Below are 22,184 nucleotides of genomic sequence, written 5' to 3'. Positions count from 1 at the left end.
GAGACTCAGACATACAAGGTCCCCACCCTGGGGGAGGGTCCATGGAGTCAGGCTGCTTGGAGCTTGACTCCAAGTGGCTTCCCCAAATCACCTAACATCTCTAGGTTCCTGCTTCATCATCTGTAAAATGGGGATAATAACGTCTCCCTCAGGGGACTGTTGTGAATGTTAGATGCGTGGACAGTCCTGGCTCTGCATGACTGTGAACTGCTGTGGGTTTTATCAGTATTATTGTGATCACCAGCTCTGGGGAATGTGACCTTGAGTAGATTGCTCACCTTCCTTGAACCTTGGGATCCTCATCTAAGAAATGGGCTCATAACTTCTGCCCTGCCCACGTAACAGGACCCTGTTGTGAGATTTAAGCCAATTAAGGTAATACATGGGGAAGGGTCAATTTAAATTGTGTGTGTGTGTGTATGTGTCTTAAAGACCCCGGCATTTGTGCTCTGTCTATCCTGCAGGCCGCTTGAGCCCAGGTAAGCCTTTAAATGGACGTGAGGTGCCCTGGCAGTTCATGTCAGGACTTCTGTTCCTGGAGCCTTGGGGCTGGAACAGAGGTGCTGGCAGAGGGGTGGAAATGAGGGCCAGGCTGAGAGTTGCAGCATTCCTCCAAAGGCCTGGGGAAGTCAGCAAATAAATCTCAGAGATTGAGTGGGGATCAACCCTTCTCCTTGCCCTAACTGTCAACAGGGCTGTCTGTGAGGTCAGGGGGTCCTCTCTCCCCTCTATGAGCATCCTCTTCCCTAGGAACCTTGCCTTTCCCCACCAACCTCTCCCTCCAGGCCTAACACCTGCTGCCATGCCACAGAACCACTCAGGGAAGGATAACACAGTGGGACTCTGTCTCAGAGGTTTCTGGGTCTGCGCCTCCCAGTTCCTTGTGCTGATGAGAAGGTGCCTGGTCACCTCCATGAGTGTTCATTAGCACCTGGGGCTTCCCAACCCCCACCCACCCCACCTGCCCAACCAGCTGGCCGAGTGGTGGAGCTGGCCAGGGTTCAGCCTGGACCAGGGCTGAAGAAGCAAAGAACGGAGAGAGCAATCTCCCATCTGGGAAAATTAGGATTGGGAGCAGGGGCAGCCATAAACCCATTTCTAAGCTCCCTCTTCCCCAGAACAGAGCTGTAGGAGGCAGTGTGGTACAGTAGGAAGAGCATGGGTAGTGGGGTCAGCCAGCCTGTGTTCCAGTCCCTTACTAGCTGGGGTGTCCCCGGCAAGATGGGATGGTAATAGGACTTACTCTGTAGGGTGGATATGCAACTTTCATGGGATAACCTGTGTGGGGTGCCTCAGACTGTGAATCCAGGCTTCGTCATAGGATCAGTTAACTGGGATTTAGGCAATTTTATGGCCTTCCATTCCCCCATCCCAGCTGCTTTTCTCAGTTCATTGATTGATTGATTTGGTGAATGGCATCAAGGGGAATGAGCAAGATGCCATCCAGTTGGGTGACAGGGTGTGAGCAGAAGATCCCAGCGTTTATTTCCTTTCCAGGAAAGCAGAGAAGAAAAAGAGCTCTTCTGGCCAGGAGATCCGAAGAAGGCCTCGTGAAAGAGGGAGGGCCAGTAGACTACGTTTGTTTCTCGGGTGGCTCCACTGACTGCTCGGTGGGGAAGGGAAAAGGATGGCCGGTGGAGGAAATGGCATGGTCAGAGGCCTGCAGGTGAAAAAGCTGGGGACACATCCAGGAAACTAGGGCAAAAGTGAAGTGAGATGAAATTGAAAGGAAGTCCTCCCAAATTCCTGGATTATTAAAGCAAAAGTGGAATGCACTGGGAAGAGAGTAGGAGGCTGAATTATTTGGATACTTATTAAAACCTTCTTTCAAATCCCTGCATCTGCTCTGCTCCCTCAAGGGGGGCCACCTCCTTTTTCCTTCCCCTCCAGAATGACAGGCTTACAAAACAACAGTGAAGGAAAGTGTCCCCTAAAGGACATCCCTTGCCCTTCTTCCTCCTCCTCTCCCTCAGCTTCACACTGTGTCCTTAACCCCCTTCCTTCTCCTCGAAGAAGGAAGGTGGTGTAGGAGGAAGATTGGTGAGGGACAGGTGGTCCCCAAACTGTCCTCGGTTAGTAAGGAGGGAGGGCCTTGTGTTGGAGGTGTCCAGGGCCATGTTTTGTCCTTGGGTCCCTGAGGGCAGATGCACATGGAGGCGGGGATCCTGTGCTCTGCCAGAAATACTCATGTGAAGTGATTTACATTAAATCTGGCTCACAATCCTCTTCATTCTTCAAACGGAAGGAGATGGTGTTTGGGCAGTAGAGGTGGAAGAAGGAGGGGGAGAGAGAGAGGGCAAGAGGAGAAGGAGGCAGAGGGAGAGGAGGAGGCAGCCGCAGCTAGCCAGCAGAGCTGCCGATTTTATTTTTCTTGTTCCTGGAGCAGACGGGCAGAGCCTGTCCCTATGGCAGCAGGCGCGAGGCAAACACGGGCTGAAGGAGGAGACCCTTGCTCCCTTTCCCTCCCTGCCCAGGCTCTGTCTCCCTGTCTCTCGCCATCGCTGCTTCTCTGCTTCTCTCTCTCTCTCCCCTCTCTCTTCCAGGGCACTCTCTGGGCTCCTCTGTGCTCCTGGGAGCTGCACGGGGTGGAGGTGATTTTTGTTTCTTCTCATTTTAGACTGAGCTTGGGATTTCTAGTGCTCAGTTACTGAGTGTGGCTTTGGTCCTCTTTGGGGGCTTGGGGTGGGTGCAGAGCCCAGCTTTCTTTCTCCCTGTGTTCTTCCAGAGCCCAGCTGGTCCTTGGTGGGCACCAGTCCTCCGCGGGGCAATCTTCAAAGCCCCAGAGCACCTCTTCTTGAATCATGTCCCGTGTTTTTTCTTAAATGGACTTACTCCAAAAACGATCTAAGGAACTTTAATTTCTAAACGTTCACATTCTGATCAGTCCTTTCTGGACTTTTACTGCCTTTAGGGGCATTTTTGTTACAGAATACCTGAAAGGTCCTGAGCACTGTGACTTGAGAGAGCCCTCCCACAAATGACACTGGAAGCCAGGATGTCGATCTCCTTTTACCAATGGCAGGACGGAGGCTCATGGAGAGTGTTAATAGCCAGAGAGGATTTGAACCCAATTCTTCCCCGTGCTGGTGCAAGACTCTTTCCCCAGGCGGTATGCCCTCCCGCACTTCCTCTGGGATTCCTGCTTTTACCTAACATCCACTCACACAGAAATTTTCAGGATGGCAGAGCCCACTGTCCTGTCATTTGAATGCATGTGGCGTCCCATCATGTTGATGAGTCACACTTTGTTTGGTCGCTCCTGCATTGTTGAGTACCTGAGGGATGTCTCATTTCTTACGGTAACCAATGCAATTGCTGTGAGTATTTTCTTCAAGTCACTTCCATTGTCTTCTTCATCCCCAATATGTTCCATGAGTAGGTTCAGGAGTGGCGCCCGGGGCTCTGCCTCTCAGCCAGGGTCGGGAAGGCGGTCGGTGCTTGGTATCTGGACCTGGCCCGTGGTCACTGCAGAGCTGGAGGGAAGCCACCTCTCGTGGTGGATTTGGATTCACCTCCACCCACAGGAAGTTGTAAGGACCCCTCTGGGAGCCAGCATACTGGTGCAGCGTCAACTCTGTGTGCACGCGTGGCACAGCCTGGACCCCCTTCACCAGTGCAGAGCACGGCTCATCTCAGCATTACTCAGAGCCATCACCACATCAAAAACCAAGAGCTGAAGTGACCCAGAGTCTAAATCTGCATCAAATGCTGGCCAGGGAATTTAACATTAGCCAAATGGCCAATGTTATCAGTAGCTAGCTTAACATAGAGCTGCTAGTGCATTTCCCAAGGCAGATAACGTTAGAGCCTGAGCATGGTTAGACAGTATAACCATAAAGTTCAGTCTTTAGCCATAACATATCTGTTTGGGGTAAAGTACACATTTTATGAACAAAGTGAGTAACTTGAAAAAAGGGATCAACTACAGGAAGAAACCTTTATTTCCGCTCCAGTGCAAAGGAGATTGGTGGTTCAGGTGGTGAGTGGGGTGGGAACTTAGACGGCCCTCTGGGGGCATGAGGCTCTTATGAGCTGGCAAAGGAGGGAAGCAGGGGGCATCGGTCACTGTGGAGAGACGAGGAAGGGGCAGACCTGCCAATCCAGGGGAAGGTGAAGGCATAGAGCAGGAAGGGATGGGCCTGGGGTCAGGACTGGATGCCTGCAGAGTTCCAAGCATCCGAGCCAAGCTGCCTCCTGGTTTTGCAAAGCATGGATATTAATAAGGGTGATTAGTAATCATGACGTGTGAATAATAAGGGGATGGTTAATTGTCCTGGTTATGATGAACAGCAGTCACCAGGAGAGGGTGGGGGAGTTGGGACCCCCCAACACACACACACACAAACACACACACATACTCACTCACATGTGAACTATTCTTGGCTGCTGCTTATGACACCACAGAGCCAGCAAGTTAGCCGGGTATCAGTATTTTAAAAATTGAACCTAATAAAGCAGAATTGTGAAATTCATTTATAATTCCTTTTATACAATTATAAAAGGACACATTTGCAGCAGAAAATTTGGAAAATACAGAAATATTAAGGAAAGAAATAAAAACCACTATAAATATTTTGGTGTATATCCTTCTAGTTGTTTCTTCTATGTGTCCATGAAGATAGCCATAAACTATATTTAAAACAAAACATAATTAGGATAATATTCTGCATGGTATTTGGTAACTTGCTTTTTTGTTGTTGTTTAAACTTACAAAGGCTTCATGTGCACTTCTCCATGCCATTCTATAGTCTTTGAGGATATGCTTTTTTAATGAGGGGAACAAGGTTTTGGGCAAGAGGGAGCCCATTAGAAAAGAAGCCCATCTTTCCTGCCTCCTCCAGTTGGAGAGGCTGGGGGTCTCCAGGGTTACAGGAAGGCAATGCTGGATGGGGACTTACCACGTGGTCCTGGAGACATTCTGAACCCTCTGAAGCTCAGTTTCCCCACCTGTATGTAGAAGAAATAGCCCCAACCTCTTGACCGCCTCCTGGAGGGCTATCCCCAAGGCCTGAGACACAAGCCCTCTAGAGAAGTTGAAGAATATTGATTTGGGGGCTCCCATCAACTGGAAAAGACAGAGCAAACCTCAGGGCTGGGGAGGGGACCAAAGGGAAGTCCATCCTCTCTTTGGGACTGATTTTGCTCAAAGGTAAATTGCGGACCCGCACTCGGCAGTCTCTCGTATCCTTAGGGCTTCCAGTTCTGAACTCCAGGTTCCTCTGATAGGCCAAGCTGGGCTCTGCTGTCACCTTCTGGACACCTGGCTGGTGCCATGGGAGGGAGGGTCAATAATGCTGCTGCCTCGGGGGCCCTGTTCTTGGGAAGAAGGTTAAAACTGGAGCCACAGGCCCTTTGTCCCATGGTTGGGCCACTGTGGAGAAAACACCTGGTTTGATGGAGATGAGGAATTGAGTGTTATTTCACTGTTCCTAAAAATGGGAAAGAAACCGCACGACAGCGAACTTTGGCCTGACCAACACCAAGAAGCCTCGGCTCCACAGAGCTCTGAGGCCAGTTCTTCTACCTCTGCATTGCTTGGCACCCCCCCAGCATTCACGGGCTGAGTGGCAGGGGTGCCAAGGGACCTCTGGCACTTGCATACTTGTCACTTTGTTAGCATTCTTGTGCAATTTTCATTCACTCATTTATTCATCCACTCGATAAATGAGAATTATCCATTGTCTGTTTCATGTATAATACTCCCACTACCTACAAGCTCTGTGACCATGGGCAAGGCGCTTTACCTCTCTGTCCTCAATGTCCTCATCTATAAAATGGAGCTATCATAATGGTACCCATCTCATAGTGTTGATCAGAGGGATAAAATGAAATAGTAACTGTAACGTGCACTTAGAACAATGCCTGGAACATAGGCAGTGCTCAGTAACTATTAGCTATCATCATCGTCATCATCATTACTGCTACTGCTCCTGCTCCTGGTGAGTGTCAAAGAGTTGACTAAGATGACTAAGACACAGTTCGGGGAGTGCAAAATCAGCTGCAGTAAGCCCTTAGGTCTAGACAGTGTGCTCTGGGAGCACAAAGAAGGGAGTGCCTCCTTCTGGGCGAGTAGGATTTTGACAGGCACCCCCCCCCCACATCTGTGCCTGCTCCCAGCTGTGGTTCCCCCAAGACCTGGTCCCCCAAGACCCAGCCCAGTGTGCTGCTTCCTCTAGGCCTTCAAAAGCTGGCCAGCCCCTCCCTCAGCTCCCCCTCCACCGCAGCAGCATGCAGGCTGTTCGGAGAGGTGACAAAAAATTAAAATTAAAGCTAAATTAAAAAGAAGATTCCCATTTCCTCTCCCCATCTCTTTCCACCTTAATTTTATCGCATCTTCCTTCTCGTTTTATTGACTTTTAGAAGCATTGCCACAAGATTTAGTGTGGAGCAGGAGGGGAGGTAATAAATGTGGTACTCTTCTTGCCTCCAATTAATGCTGCTGGGGGTGGGGGCAGGTGCGGAAGAAGGGGCCGCCTCTGGGTGTGAAGCCCCCAGGAGGAGGGAAACGCTAAAACCACAGAGGTGGGGGAAATACCCCGAGGTGGGGGCGATGGTTGCTTTTGGCTTTTATCCCCTCCCTGGGCCCCTTTCCTGGTGACCCGGAGAAAAAGAATCAGTCCGAACTGTGCTAATCAAGCCAGAAAACAGAAATCAGAATTTACATTCTCCCTGGTCTCGCTTTACAAACAACTCCAGAACTCTCCCCTCCCCCAAACTCCACCCATATTTCCTGGGACGAAGATTCCCCACCCACCAAACAGATCTTTATTTAATTTTATTTTATTTCATGCTCTGTTGGTGCAAGGCAGTTTTCCCTCCTCTCCCCCCCCTCCCTCCTTCCTCCCTTTATTTTTTCTGCGCCCCCCCAACCCCGCCCAATCTCTAATATCATTTTCATCCACCCACAGCGACGCTGCGTGTTTGTAATTTTCTTCTGACCCTAATGGCTCCGGTTTCCCCTCAGTATTTAAGCGGAACAAGACAGAGGTAAGTGGCAAATAAACAGCGGTTCCTATTTACGCTGCCAATTTCGGTTGATGGTGGAGAGGCTGCCTTGAAATTAACTCTGCTGTCTGCTGCGGAAGAATGTCTACCAGGCTCCCAGAGAGCCGGCTCCCTGCCGCTCATTACAGCCCCTCCCGGTTATCCGCTAGGGTTACACGGGAGGGGTGGGTAGCTGCGGAGGGCTGGTGCCCAAAATCTTTCTTTCTTTCCTTTTTTTTTTTTAAACAGAACCCTCCCCTCTTCTTGGCCTTGGCCTTTCACCTCTGTAGACCAATCGTTCTCCCAGTGTGGTCCCCTAGCCAGCAGCATCAGCATCAACAGGGTACTTGGTGGAAACTCACATTCTCCAGCCATCCCAGGCCTATGAATCAGAAACTCTGGGGGTAGGATCCAGCAAAATGTGTGATTTTTTTTTTTTTTTTTTGGCATCTGAGCTAACAATGTTGCCAATCTTTTTTTTTTTTCTGCTTTTTCTCCCCAAATCCCCCCAGTATATGGTTGTATGTTTTATTTAGTTGTGAGTCCTTCTAGTTGTGGCATGTGGGACACCACCTCAATGTGGACTGATGAGTGGTGGCTTGTCTGTGGCCAGGATCCGAACCCGTGAAACCCTGGGCCCCCGAAGCCGAGCACAGGAACTTAACCACTCAGCCATGGGGCTGGCCCCAAAAAATGTGTTTTTAAAAAACAACTTTATTGAGGTATAATTCATATACCATAAAATTCACCCTTTTAAAATACACTATTCAATGAGCTTTTGGTAAATTTATTGAGTTGTGCAACCATCACCACAACCCAGTTATAGAACATTTCTATCATCCCAATAAGATCCCTAGTATCTGTTTACAGATAATCCCCTCCCCACCCCCCAGCTCTAGGCCACCTCGAATCTACTTTCTGTCTCTATACATTTGCCTATTCTGGATGATCTTTTGAGTCTGGCTTCTTTTACTTAGCATAATGTTTTGTTAACAGCTTTATTGAGGTATAATTCATGTACCATACAATTCATCCATATGAAGTGTACAAGTCAATGGCTTTTATTTACAGAGTTGTGCAACCATCACTACAATCAATTTTAGAACATCTTCATTACCCCCAGAAGAAATCCCTCACCCCTTAGTTGTTACCGCCAAATTCCCCTATGCCCCCAACCCCAAGGCAAGCACCAATCTACTTTCTGTCTCTAACAGATTTCCCTATTCTGGACATTTCATATAAATGGAATCATATCATATGTGGTCCTTTTGTGACTGGCTTCTTTCACTTAGCATGATGTTTTCAAGGTTCGTCCATGTTGAAGCAGGTGTCAGTACTTCATTCCTTTTTATTGCTCAGTAATATTCCACTGTATAGATATGCCACCTTTGCTTACCCATTCACCATTTGGTAGACATTTGGGTTGTTTCCACTTTTTGGCTATCGTGAATAATGCTATAAAAATTCTGTACATAAAATTCTGTATGAATGAACATAAGAAATCTGTATTTTAATCTGATTTTACTAAAGTTGAAAAACTGCCCTAGGCCTCATCCCCCATCTTCCTTCTAGATCTTTCCTTCACTCTCCCATCTTCCCACATCAAGTGCCCTCCATCCAGTCTCTCTTCTTTTCATCCCTTGAAACAAACCTTAATGCAGCACTTACTGTGTGCAGCAGGTCCAGGTGAGGTGGGCACCCGAGCTAACTAGAGATCAGAGTATTGTGCTGCTCACCCTCACTCCCATCCTCCTGAAGAGCAGGCCTCAGACGCTCCTGGCAGTCCCTTGGTGAGAAGCCGCTCCTGGGCCCCAGCTGCGTTCAGCCACCCAGACTCCCTGGGGATCTACCCCTTTCATAGCACCCCAGATAAACCGAGCAGGCCTGCAGGCCCACGCACTTTGGAGTCTCACACATCCAGGCTAACCTACTTGCTGGAGCGTGACTGTGGACATCTTAACCTCAGTTTTCTCAGCTGGCAAAGTGGGTGCAATCTTGTGACCTTCAGGGATGCCTGGAGCATCACTGGATGGCCCACAGATTCCACCGGCTCTGCCCTCCACCCCTCCGACTTTTCCACTGAAGTAGTTTCTGGCACCCAGTAGTTCTCTCGGTCGACTTAACTCCCCCCCTTTTCTACATCCTGTCTTGTCACCTGACCCCTGTCCTTGGCCCCAGCCTGCCTTCCTTCCCTGGACCCCATTGCCATCTCCTCCCCTCTGCAGCCCGCCTCCTACACCACCCTGTCCCGGGTCAGCGCCCCAGAGCACCCCTGGCTTTCCTTCTCACCCTTCCCAGGGGTAGGGCCAGGCCTGGGGCGTCCTTGGCTGTGGGTTATCCGCAAAAATCTTTGAAAATGCAAGGTCTTTTGGAGCCACGGGTCCAACCGGGCTGGGTCCGGGGCGTATCCACGCCGACAGCATCCCAACCTGAGGTGGGGCCTGTGTACCCAGGCTCACCGGTGTTTCAGGAGCTCCTGCTCCATGTCCAGCCCCTCTCCCCGAACTTGAGTGTCCCGTTCTTTCTGCCAGCGTGAAACCAGCCCTCGTATCCCCCTGCCGGTCACGAGGTCCCTTGAGGGGCCCCCTAGACACCCTCCATCAACGCCCTCCGCTGCCGGGGAGTCTCGGCCCTCGAGCCTCGCCCCTTGGTCTCCTTTGCTTCCCCTCTCCCTCTCCTCTTGCCCCCTCTCGAGGATCGCTCCTTTTCCTCCCCAGCCCCACTTCCTCTCCCTCCCGGGCCGCCAGAGTAGCGCTCCGGCCCGCCCCACCCGCGCCGCCCGCCCCGCATTAAAGCTGCTCATTAGCGTGTTTGTTTTTATTGGACTCACAATAACCGTAATGGGCGCCGGGCGAGCTCTCTAATTACAGCTATGAATATTCATAGCGCGGGGGTGGCTCTCGGCTGGGGGACGCCCGGGGGAAGACGCTCCCGGGGGAGTGGGCGCCGGGGGAGGCATGGGGGAGACTGGGTGCGCCGGTCTCGGGCGACCCCGGCCACCTCGCTGGCTTTCGAGGAGGGCCGAGCCGGGAGGATGGGTGAGATCGCAGCCCCCTACCCACCCCGAACGGAGCCCACCAACCAAAACAGCAGCTACAAACTTCCCTCCTGTGCTGTTTCTTTCTTCCTTTTCATCTCCTTTCACCTTGGCTGCTTCGCAAAGTATCTAGTGGGTGATTTGGGTCTAGAGACGGCGCGACCGCACAGTGCGGACGCCGCAGCGCTTCCTACCTCCCAGGCCTCCACCCAGGTCTTCCTGGCCACCTCCCTCGGTTCTCTCTCTCTCTCCATCATTTTGGTCTCTTTCTTTGTCTCCCCACTCACCGTTCCCTGCCACGGAAAGTTCCTGTTACGCAAACTCCTGGCAGGGAAGACGGGGTTGGGCACTGTAAAGGGAGCGTGTGCCTTGTGAATTAAGAGATTTAGTCACTTGTGGAATGACTTTATTTTATAGCGACTTCCTCCCCGACTGAGTGATGTTGCGTGCATTGGTTGTATTTATAACTTAATAGCTTTTCTCAATTTTATTATACTTTTTATGATACTTGTGGCTTTATGGGACTTCATAATTTTTCTCAGATTCATTAAATCCAGCTGAGGGTGGAGCTAATGACAAGAGCAGGTACCAGATTCCAAGATGGCAGGTGAGCAGGTAGGGTGCCACCCTCCCCATCTCCTGCCCCCCTCAGGCACTGGGGCTTTTACTGCCAGTGGCGGTGGTCTTGATGGGTCTGTAGGGTCATCTTGGCTGAGTTTTGGGGCCTAGGATTTCCAAAGAGAACCTGCCTGAGAGACTCCTGGCTATTTCCCAGCAGGACCCCATCCAAACTCATCCCACCCTTGGTCGTGGACTGTGTCTGAACTGGATTTGTCCTGGGCCCTCTCTCATTCTTTCCAACACTAATTCCTAGAACCAGAGACTCTTCCAGCCCAGATGTCCAACCTCCTCATTGTACAGATGGGGACACTGAGGCTCACAGAGAGGCCATTACAGAATTAGGGATAGGCAGATCCCGGTCTCCCTCCTCCCAGTCCAGGCCTCTTGCAATTGCTCTCTGCTGACTCCCAGCATCAGCTTCGTACTCTTTAGCTTTGTCCCCAATTTCCCCCCGTCCCCAAAGTTTATGTCCTGTAGAGCCTCAGAGGGAGAGCATAATCATAATAGTTAACATTTACAGAACACATGCATTATGTGCTTTATCTTCACAACAGCCCTGCTAGGGTAGCTACTACTATTTAGCTCCATTTCACAGGTGAAGCAACAGAGGCACCATGAGACTAAACCATTTGCTCAGGGTGGTACAGTGAGTGGCCGTGCTGGGGTAGAGAGACTCAAGTCTCCTGAACTTTGCAATGACGGCATCTATGCAGTCAGAGCTGAGTGGATTACTTGCACGTTCTCCCTGGGCCTTCTCTCTCCAGGGATTCTGTTTTTGTTGGGAGGCTGTGGTAGGAAGAGCAAGTATTCTGGAGACTATATCAATCAGAGCAGGGGCTCTTAATTCCAGAGCTATGATCTTGGTTGAGGGAGGAGGTGAGAAGGCAGAGGAAGAGGTGGGTCAGCTGTGAGTGGAGAGGATGGTGGGTGTCAATGCCCTCCCCCCAGTGTCTCTGTCACCCCTGGAACCTCTGGCATCCAGGAGGGTAGCGGCTACTGTTAGATGGATGCCTTTAATCGAGGGCTATTCCTTTGCCCTGCTCAGACTCTGCCAGGGACCCGAAGGCCTCTTCTGTTTCTGAGGCTCCAATACATTTAAAAATGAAGAAATGCCAAATAGAGTTGCATAAGTGTCATCTGATTTACATTCCACAAGTTAAAACTTTTAACTCATAAAAGACTGCCTATAATTGTGCGGCTCGCAAACTCATTTCAAGACTGAGAACCTTATGAATTAAGATAAGCTCCTTGACAGCAGGCTTTCTCATCCCGTTTTGTTCTTCGCTGTAGCCCCAGCATCTCGAGCAGTGCTTGGCACCCAGAGGACTTCCACTGTCTTCGCTGCTCCTCTGATGAGTGAGGGGTGCACTCCAGGCAGTGCGGCCAGGTGAGACTCCAGTTTAAACCTGTAGGAGAAGCACCTTCTCCTTTCAACCCTGTTGGAGTGTCCCTGTGGCTGTCAACATAATGCCATTTGGAGATCATGACAAAAGCGTAAATTGGGGACTTTGGTGGCATTGGGGCCAGAGTACTGTAGTCATTCTGCTCTCCTCCCTCCCAACTCTTTCTCCACACGCACCTTGGTGCTGCCACACTGCTTCCCTTCCCAGCCCTTCCCAGGATCCACTTCCCTCAGGGAGTCTTCCTGGGCTGACCTTGCCAACCCATAACCAACCTCCTGACCCTTCTGCTCAAAGGCCCCATCTCAGTTAGAGGCTCCTGGACTCTTGGCCTGTGGACCCTGGTCAGGGAAGGAGCCCTGGAGTTCTTGCGAGGGGGTCTCCTGATCCCCAGGTGTGGCAGTTGACCATTGTCCCAACAGAGGCTCTGTCTTGTTTTCGTCTGCGTTTTAATTTTTTTCCCAAGAATATGTTGATGAGTAAAATTAAAATTCCTTTAAAAGTGTGCCTGGATTTATTGTAGCTTTGGGTCATTAGGCACTTTCTCAATTTATAGATATTTAAAAGTAGGACCACTAGTGTGCTTGTGAGTGCGTGTCAGGTGGGGTGTCAGGTAACTTTGGATGCTAAAAAAGGTCTTTGAAATCTGTAGAGTTGGACACTCCCACTTCAGAGGATGCTGTCTCGGTTTGTTCACAGCCTATCAGATTCGCCATGCATCAGGCATGGCGGCGATGTGATGTGTATGTGTCAGAAAGTGTGTTCATTTTCTCAGATGAGACTGGCAGAAGTAAGCCTCTTGAGGGCCGTGGTGGAGTCAGGGGGGACCGGGTTCGAATCCTTGCTCTACTTGTTAACCAGCGAGTCATCTTGAGCCAAATCACAGCCTTTCCAAGGCTCAATTTCCTCACCTGTAAAATGAGGGGAGTAAAACCCAGCTCCCTCAAGGGGTGGTGATGACCAGGAAAATCCTCATAAAGTACCAAATCAGTTGTCATGGTGGTAACCATCACCCTTTGAATCCTTTACGGGCATGCAGCGGGCACTCTGAAAGTCTATTGAATGAAATAGGAGACACAGAGTGACCAGCCAAATGGAAAAGAAAATGGTCCTCTGGCTCCCACCTTGAGGCTGCCCTGGCTTGAGTGAGGGCTGTGCTCCAGGCTCACCCTACTTGGTGCCTCCATTACAGACCTCGGGTACAGGGCCCTCAAGATGCATTTGTAATTTTTATTGTTATATCTTTTAATTTTATTTTGCTCTCTCTGCTGTCTTGAGCAGAGGAGATAGGGAGCTGGTATTTATGGCTGCTCCTGCGACCTACCTCTTGGAATGTATGTATCAGTTAATTTAATCTCCCCTCGTTTTATTTAAACTGTTTTTCCTGATCCACTCTCTTCATTCTCCATCTCCATCCCCCCCTCCCCTCTTGTCCCTTTCTCTTTTCTGTGTCCGTTTCTGGGCTCTGTCCCTTTTCTCCTTCTCCCGCTTCCTCTTCCTCCTGCTCCTCCCCTCCCCTGTCTTTCTCCCCCACCTCCATCCTTCTCTTCCCCTCCTGCCTTGCCTCTGGCCTGGGCCTTCCCATTCCTGGGTTCTGGGAGGATGAAGAGGCCTCTTACACTAAGATTGCTACAGTATTTTCCTGGTTTCTCTCTCTCTCTGCCCGGTTGCCTGATTGACATTTACAAATTACCCAGCTGAAAGTGTTCAATCCTTGACCCGCCTATTTCTGTTCAGCAATGAGTGAGATTTGCAAGCATTTTGTCATATAATTACTGCAAATCCCTTGAAAATTTCCACAACAAGGCCAGATGAATGGTAATTTGGGGGCCTCCAGCCCCTAGTCGCCTCACCAGTCCACGATGTCTGAGGCCAGAAATGCAAACCAGCACCCACGTCCTTCGTATTTATTTATTTATTGGGGGGAGCGGGGGTTGGAGGGGCTCACTGGTCGTTTTGTTTGTTTCCCCTAGAGATTTCTGGGAAAAACTTGAACGGCGCAGACACACACATTTCTCCACCTTCCTCCTTGTGGTGTGCCTGCTGTAAAATATTTGGATTGGGAGATTTATTTGCTTTACACGGGTGTATTTGTGCTGATTTTATTGTATTGACTGGGCGCATTTTTTCTGCACTCCACTACAGTTTTATTGTGTGCCAGTCTCGGGCATACATCACCTGCATTGTTTTCTGCAAAAATTACACCCCGTTTCATTGTGCCTTGATAGGACTTACTACATTAATACCTAAGTGGGTAGATTTGCTGCTGCCATCGCTGCCCAGCTGCCTGGGCTGGAGACATGGGCACCTGGGTTTCTGGGGCCACCCTGTGGCCCCTAGACCTGGGGACGGGGATGGGTGATGGAGGAGGCAATTGGAGTTGGCCATGGGGTAAAGGTCAGTGGTCATGGGGTTGAGAGTGGAAGAGGCCACAGCTGAGTGCTAGGTTGAGAAGGGGATGGGGTCCCCAAAGAGGGATGCCCTGTTAAGTTGTCTGCTTCCTGCCAGCATTTGCTGGATTCATCCCTGAGGAGCGTTCATGAGCCTTTCAGGGTCTCCCCTGGGGACTAACGAACATGGTCGAGACCATGAGTTCCATACTTACCATGGGCAGAGGGTTTGGCTGATATCTTATGGCATAGTTGTTCTCTCCATTTACAGATGGGGAAATAGTGGCATAGAGAGATGTGATCACTTGCCCTGGGTCACATACTTAGCAAGTGTTGGGTGACAATTGGAGCCCATGACTGCTTGATGCCAGGGTGTGCTTCTTACCCCTCGGGAAAGCCCAGGACGGAGGAGGCATGTACTGGGGATGCTGGAAAGGGTCTTAGACACCATCTACTTCACTTCCCTGAAAGATGGGGAAACTGAGGCCTGGGAAGGTCAGCAACTTGCCCAAAGCCGAACAGTCTGTTGATGGTCAAGTGGAGGAGCCTTATTTTCATTCTTCTACTGGGACCATTTATAGGGTGGGGGGTTCTGACTTTTGGGTATCTGTCTGGCCTGCCTGGCCACTCCATGGTGTGTGTGTGCGAGGTGAATGTGTGTGTGTGAGTGTGCATCTATACGTATGTGTGCATGTCAGGCAGAGGGCAGTAGGAGTGTGCCTGAGTCGGTGTGTGAGACAGGTCTCCAGAGGGAGGCCTGGGTCCCCGCTGTCCCCAAGGTGGTGGTGGACTTGGACTGTGGCCTCCCCTCCGGTTTTCCTGCCCAGTGCTTCCCAAAGCCACCTCCTCTGTGACAGTGTTTTATGGGGGACTTGAGGATAGATTTGGGTCTGACCTGTTCCCAGGACTTGCACAGTTGCCTTTTTGTTTGCACCCATGTGCTGGGGGTCAGGGAATACACAGGAAATGCAAAGGATTGCTTTCACTGTCTCAGCACCCCCAACTCCATACTACTTTTTTTGCAAAACACCCAAAGATTATATAATTAAATTAAAAGAAAATGTGTCTTCTAATAAACTGTATTTCCTCATGGTAAAGTCCCATTTTTGAGGCGAGGTTGTACCATCGTATCTAGAAATGTTTTCCTTTGGGTATTAGCCATCTCTTCCAGTTAATTGTTTCTACCATCATATCAGGAGCTTGTCAGAGCAGCACCACCTCCAGAGGGTCCTCTGGATGGAAGCTGCTGAATGGTAGAGGCTGGGGCGTGTGTGAGGGTGGGGGTCAGCCAGCAGGTTCAGCTGGTTCCTGGGGACACCCCGAGAGATGTCCCCAGCTGGACACAGGGACCCCTGCAGGTGGGGCCAGGGAGGCATTTGCTCCTCAACCCACAGGCAGTGGCATGTGACCCGCCCGCCTGCACGCATGTGCCTACACATGTGACCCAACCCCATGTGCACAGATGTGCTCACACCCACAAACATGTTGGCAGACAAATGGCCACATTCAGACACTGACTCAATTGTGTGAACAAATGCACGCAGGCTCTTGTACATGGTGGGAACTGCTTGCACTCACGGGTGTGCAAACTGTATCTGTATATAACTCTTCCTATCAAACTGAAGTCACCTTGTGGCTTCAGAGTCAACAGACCAGATTCCAGCCTTCTCCTCCCAGCTGTGACTCTGTGTGGCCTTAGGCAACTCCTTTCCCTCTCTGGGCCCAGTTCTCTCCCAGTAGAGGATTTACCAGCCCCAGCTCTCTGTGAGTCCTACCTTCTCTCATTGTAGTTGTTTTCTTCTCTCTCACTCAAGGTTTCTCAGGAGGCACAAGAGTTCTCTCCCCCTTCCTCACCTCCAGCTCCTCTCTGTCTCATGGCACTCAAGGTCCCTAACTTCCTCTGGCCACCCTTAGTCCCAGAGGCCCTTCCTGCCAATGCCTGGAGCCCTGTGGTATCCAGAGGAGAGCCCAGGGAGGCCACAGCATGGGAAAGTAGGCAGTGGGTGAACTGACCATGGCTCTTCTCTCTTCTCGACAGCTGCTGAGGCCGTGACCAGACAAGCCTGAAATTTGGGTTTGGCTGGGAAGCTTTAAGGGGTCTCCTGGGTGCCCCACCCCAATCCTGAGCCTCCTTTCCCTATACAGTGTAATGATCTCCATACAGTGTAATGGCAAAGATGGCTCATCCCAGTCAACTTGGAGCAACAATGGTGCAGGACCAGCGGAGGCTGGAGGGCTGCGGAAGGAGAGAAGGAGGAAGGGGGAGTGAGGCTGCCAAGGAGGCAGGGTCGGGAGGGAATGCCAGGGACTCTCAACCCCATGGTCATCTCTGCTTGCCCTGCGATGAGGCTCTTGACTCAGTTTCCCTGACAAAACCAGAAATGGAAGTATAAAATCAAGTTTTGGGACAGGTGTTTGTATCTGTGTTCTAGATGGATTTACATAGCATCTCCTTTACTCCCCCTAAATTAACACCATCGATGGTGGTGGGGGAGGAAGAGGGGAGAGCAGGGTGGTAACCAGGGGCAACCCACCTCTCCCTCCCTCATCCTGAGTTAATGCCACTGAAGAGCTCTCCAGGGCCAGCGAGTCACCCACATAATTATCCCTGGAGGTAATGGGCTTGGAGAGGCGGTGTGGGGGTGGGCTGGGCTCGGGGGAGAGAGCTCAGGATGAGGGGTTTCTTGAGGCTAGGAGAACAGAGGGGTCTCCTCTTCCATGGGAGGTGGACAGGGACAGGATGTGGGTGCAGGGCAGGTGTAGGTCCCAGCTGCCAACCCACAACTACCTATTCCATGTCTGCTTTTCCCACAAGAATGGGATTTGAGGACCAGGTTTGTCTTCTATGGTCGAGTTTGAAGTCTGCTCTGTGTGTGTGTGTGTGCGTGTGTGTATGATTCAAGGGTTTTCCAGTTTGCGGGGGGGCAGGAGAAATAGAGGAATCGGCCAAAACTAGGTGCAAGCTTTTCAGGTTCTGCTCCTCTTTTTCAAGCTGAAGTTCTGTCCTTGGAGGAAGGTGTGAGCAGGAGGGGTCCACCCCCTCCCTTCCTGGATTTAGGGGGAACACTGTAATCTAGGCCTACAGCTTGCCACCCTCACTCCCATGACACACATTTCTATTTAGAGCTTAGGGGGAGTGTGTGCATGTTTGAGAGAGACAGACAGACAGGCAGATAGACCGACAGACACAAAGAGAGACGGAGAGGTGGTGAGGGGTAAGTTGGACAGGGCTTTCCTGGGAGGTGAGGAGGGGGAGATCTTTGAGGATGGGGCTAACTTCTGGGCGCAGGGTCCCAGATTAAAAGGCGAGATTGGGAAGCAGGGTCCAATGGCTGGTCTGTGTCAGTGTCTGGATGCTTCTCTGCCTCCCGCCAACCCATCCCAGCTCCAGCACAAATTTGCATTTAAATAGAGATTTTTTTTTTTTTAATGAGAAGGACCCAAGGGAGCCCCCAGACTATTAAGTTTTCTTCTGGGGGTTGTGCGGAGCCTTCTTCATTTGCCCCTCCACCCTAGCCTCCCACCCCTCCTCCCCCAACCGTCATATTATTCTGCAGCCATATATTCTGAGGGCCAGATGAGGCCTGGCTCTGACAATCTGAGGGCACTTGTGGGGACAATGGGGACGGTGCTCCTGGGAAGATAGAGGAGGCAGAGTGCTCAACCCCCAATCGTCCTTCCTCTTTGTCTGCTGAGGCCTGAGCACCCCACCCTCGACTCTTTAATCTCTCTCTGCTGGTCCTGGGGAGTGAAGGAGCCTGGACTGGGACTCCTGCTGCCAGAATCCGTGTTATCATCATATTGGGCAAAGGGTGTTAATTGAGAGGCAGGAGACTCGGTTTGAGTCCTGGCTCTGCCTTTCCCATGCTGTGTAACCTTGGGCAAGTCGCTCAACTTCTCTGAGCCTCAATTTCCTCATCTGTTGAATGGGGATAATAATAGAATCCTCATGGTTGGATGAGATAAGGTGGTGACTTGTTTAGCACAGTGCCTGGCACACGGTATACCCTCAATTATCCAATTGGGAGGCATGGGTTGAGTGAGACTTCCAGAAAAGAGCCTGAGGCTGTAGTGGAAAGAGCAAGATTTGAAGTCAAGAGACTGGGGTTTCTTTTCCTGCAACCCTAGCTATAAACTGTGAGGCTTTCCTGTCTATGGCTGGAGATTTCTTCATCTGTAAATTGGAGATTCTGAGTTAAAACTCACTTCAAAGGGTTCTTGTGAGCATCCAGTGATATGGCCAGGGCTCCAGGTCCCTGGCACGCAGTAGGTACTCATTAAAGGTTAGCTCTCTTCCACTTTCCCTTCCATGGGGTGGGCAAGCCAGAAGGGTGTTCCAGGGGTTTGGAGAATGTTTGGGAGGACTGGGGTCAGGGAGCCCTCGGGGATCTGAAACTCAAGGGGAGAGGCCGTGGGTGGGCTTTGGGGACGCTGTCTCGGGGAGCTTGGGGGTTGAAAGCCCTCGATAAGAAAGGAGGCCCACTCTGCCCTTGCTCTGCTCCTCCCAGGGACAGCCCCTGCTGGATGGGGACACATCTTGGTGTGTGTTGGGGGATCATGGAAGATGAGGGTATCAGCACACCTGTGGTTGATGGCTGAGGAGCTTGGGGGGGAAATTGAAGCAGAAAAGGTCAGCTCAGGTGCCGCCCCCCTGCCTCTCCCCCAGCTCCCATGACTCCTGGGAGAAGGATGTGAGATCTGACAGGTCCCTGGCCTCTTGGGATGGGCTGAGAAGGGAGACACGGTGGGCGTGGGAGGTGCGTGGGAGTGTGTGTGTGTATCAGAGAGAGAGGGAGAATGTGTCACCTGTTAATCTCGATTCACCCCCACCCCCTGCCCCGGATGCTGGCGGGTGCAGGTCAGTCCTGGCATCTCGACTAGCAGAGTGACAGTGACGAGTTCTTTGATTAGAAAAGCCTCTGTGGTTTGATGCCCTCCCCCGCCAACTCCTCCTCTCCCTCTTCCTCCCCTTGTTCGTTCTCTTTCCTTCTCTTTCTTTCTCTTCCTCTTCTTCCTTCTCCTCTGTCTCAATTTCTATTTCCTTTCCTCTCTTTCTTTTCTTTTCTTATTTTTAAGGAAACAATGTCTCACAGACATAGCTGAAGAGCTCCTAAGGCGCCTCTGTAAGAAGTAGGAAAAGCTGACCCCTTTGGGGGGACCTGGCCCTGTGGGTGCAGGGCACGGCTGGTTGAGGGTGCTTTCCGTGGACAATAAAAGGCAGGCTTGGGGCTGGCCCCGAGGCCGAGTGGTTAAGTTCGCACGCTCCGCTGCAGGCGGCCCAGTGTTTTGTTGGTTCGAATCCTGGGCGCGGACATGGCACTGCTCATCAAACCACGCTGAGGCGGCGTCCCACATGCCACAACTAGAAGGACCCACAAAAAAGAATATACAACTATGTACCGGGGGGCTTTGGGGAGAAAAAGGAAAAAAATAAAATCTTAAAAAAATAAAATAAAATAAAAGGCATCCTTCCTCCTGGTGGACACAGCCTTGTACCAGGGCATGGCTTGGCTAGTCGAGTGAAGGCTGGACTTTAGCCCTTCCTTGCCTCCTTGGGCAGTGAACAACCTGCACACCCATATGGGGCTGTCCTCCACCCCTAGCGCCACCCCTCCTTTCCACCTGGGGACAACCTCTATCCTGAGCAGTTGTGTGTCCTCCACATCCATTTTTTTTTAATATTTCTTTCCTTTTCTTAGTTCCTTCAATTCCTATCTCTTCTTTCTCCTCCTTCTCCTTCTCTTCCCACAACAAGTCTCACAAACAATTTTTTTTTTGCATGTCTGCATGTGTCTTTGTGTAGCAAAGTGTAGTATGTGTGTACATCATTATGTCTTCATGGGATGTGTGCCTTTGTGTCTTCCTCTTAGGGCCTGGCACATAGTAGGTGCTCAAAATTGTGTGACCAGGTTGTGTGTGTCCATGTATGTCTCTCGATGAGTCTCTGCCCTTTGGAGCCCCTCAGCCATTCCCTCACCTGAGCTTAGAAGGAGAGGGAATTGGAAGGGAAACCCCACAAGGTTGGGGTGCTCTTCCTGCCAGTCCCCTCTCAGCCCCTTCCTGGCCCATCGCCTCTTCCCCCATGATACCCAGTCTTCCACAGAGCACCTGAGAAGGGCAAACTGAGGGCCACTCTTTCCCTGTCTGCACTGGCCTCGAGGGGTTCCCCCCTCTACGGCCCTCCCCAGGCCTTCAAGACCAGAGCTGGTAGGGCAGGGGCGGGGGAGGGAGTCAATAGGGGGAGGCGAGGGAGGCGAGGGAGCCGAGGAAGCTGGGCAGGGGCTGGCGGCCCCGGGGACCCCTTTCCACAAGGACAGAGGCGGCACCAGCTGCTCCACAGAAGAAATATTCCCCAAAGTCAGAGTGGTCGTCTCGTATTTTAAGTGGCCCTTATTTATCACCGTCCTCCTGGGCTCCCTTTTGTGGCAAATGATGATAAAAGACAGCAGTGAGGGGGGCGCGGGGGCTGTTCCCGGCTGGCCCTGCAGCTGTCGGAGGTGGCAGCACCAGGGGAGGCACAGACACACAGCAACACATGGGCACAGCGACACGCACACACAGACACACCAACACACATGCACAATGATGTGCACACACAGACATAGACACAGACACACGGTACCAGACATGCCAACAGCTTCACTCACACAATCACTCACGGTGACATATACACACAGATTCAGCAACAACAATGACCTCCCCACAAAGGCTGAACACACACATGTGCTCAGTGACACCCACAGCTATGAATATACGCACAGTCTGATACATGCCCAGGAACACACATATACCAACTCACGCGTACAGTGATGGACACAGACACGTGCCAGCACATACTCTTGTGACACACACATGCACACTCACCAAAACAAGCATGCATTGTATGTCTGTGCTGGGTACTCACCCACTTCTCATGCCCACTATGCACACGTATCCTCGACCTTCTACATGTGTCTGCCTTAGACGGCTTCTGCACGTGTGCCCCCAGATTTCTCTGCGTGGCTGCCAGCACATGTGTGTGTACTCCTCTCCACGCACATGTATTCACACACGTGGGTGTGCACGTGCACTCATAGGCCAACTGAACAAAAATGAACATCAACCCTTACCTCACACCATACAGAGAAGTTAACTCAAAATGGATCAGAGACCTAAATGCAAGATGTAAAACAGTAAACACGAGAGACCTTTGCGACCTTGAGGCAGGCAGAGATTTCTCAGGTGGAACACAGTCATAGGCTGGAGTTGCAGAGCTTTAAGCACAGGCTTTGAAATCAGAAGACCTCTCTGATTCCTATTTTATTACTTATCTGGCTGCATTGACCTTGGGTAAGTTATTTGCTTTCCCTGAGTCACATGTCTATTGTACACTGAAAGTATAGTACTACCTACCTCTCTGGATGCCATGAAGTCCAGAGAACGAACGCATGTGAAACACCCTTTAAAAGCTGGAATGCACCGTACAAAGATCAGCTAAACAGAAAAAAATCAGTTTTGGGTGTTGTAATTATTCACGCACACATACCTGGGCACACCTTCGAAGCAGCAGTCATAACCTGCACACCTCCCTGCCTTCTCACTCAGGGGAGCCCGGGGTCAGGGGGCACACTGACCTTCCCTTACCCAGGAAAGCCTCCTCCCACCCTAATCCCACACCCTTTTCCACATTAGCTGCCCAGTTGCCAATCAACCTCCCTCCCCAGCCTCAGCCCATTAGTACGGCTCCCTGGGGGAATCTATTTTTTAAAGGTT

This window comes from Equus quagga, chromosome 11 (assembly GCF_021613505.1).
Source record: "Equus quagga isolate Etosha38 chromosome 11, UCLA_HA_Equagga_1.0, whole genome shotgun sequence".
NCBI lineage: Eukaryota > Metazoa > Chordata > Mammalia > Perissodactyla > Equidae > Equus > Equus quagga.
Note: the sequence above shows the minus strand (reverse complement) of the source record.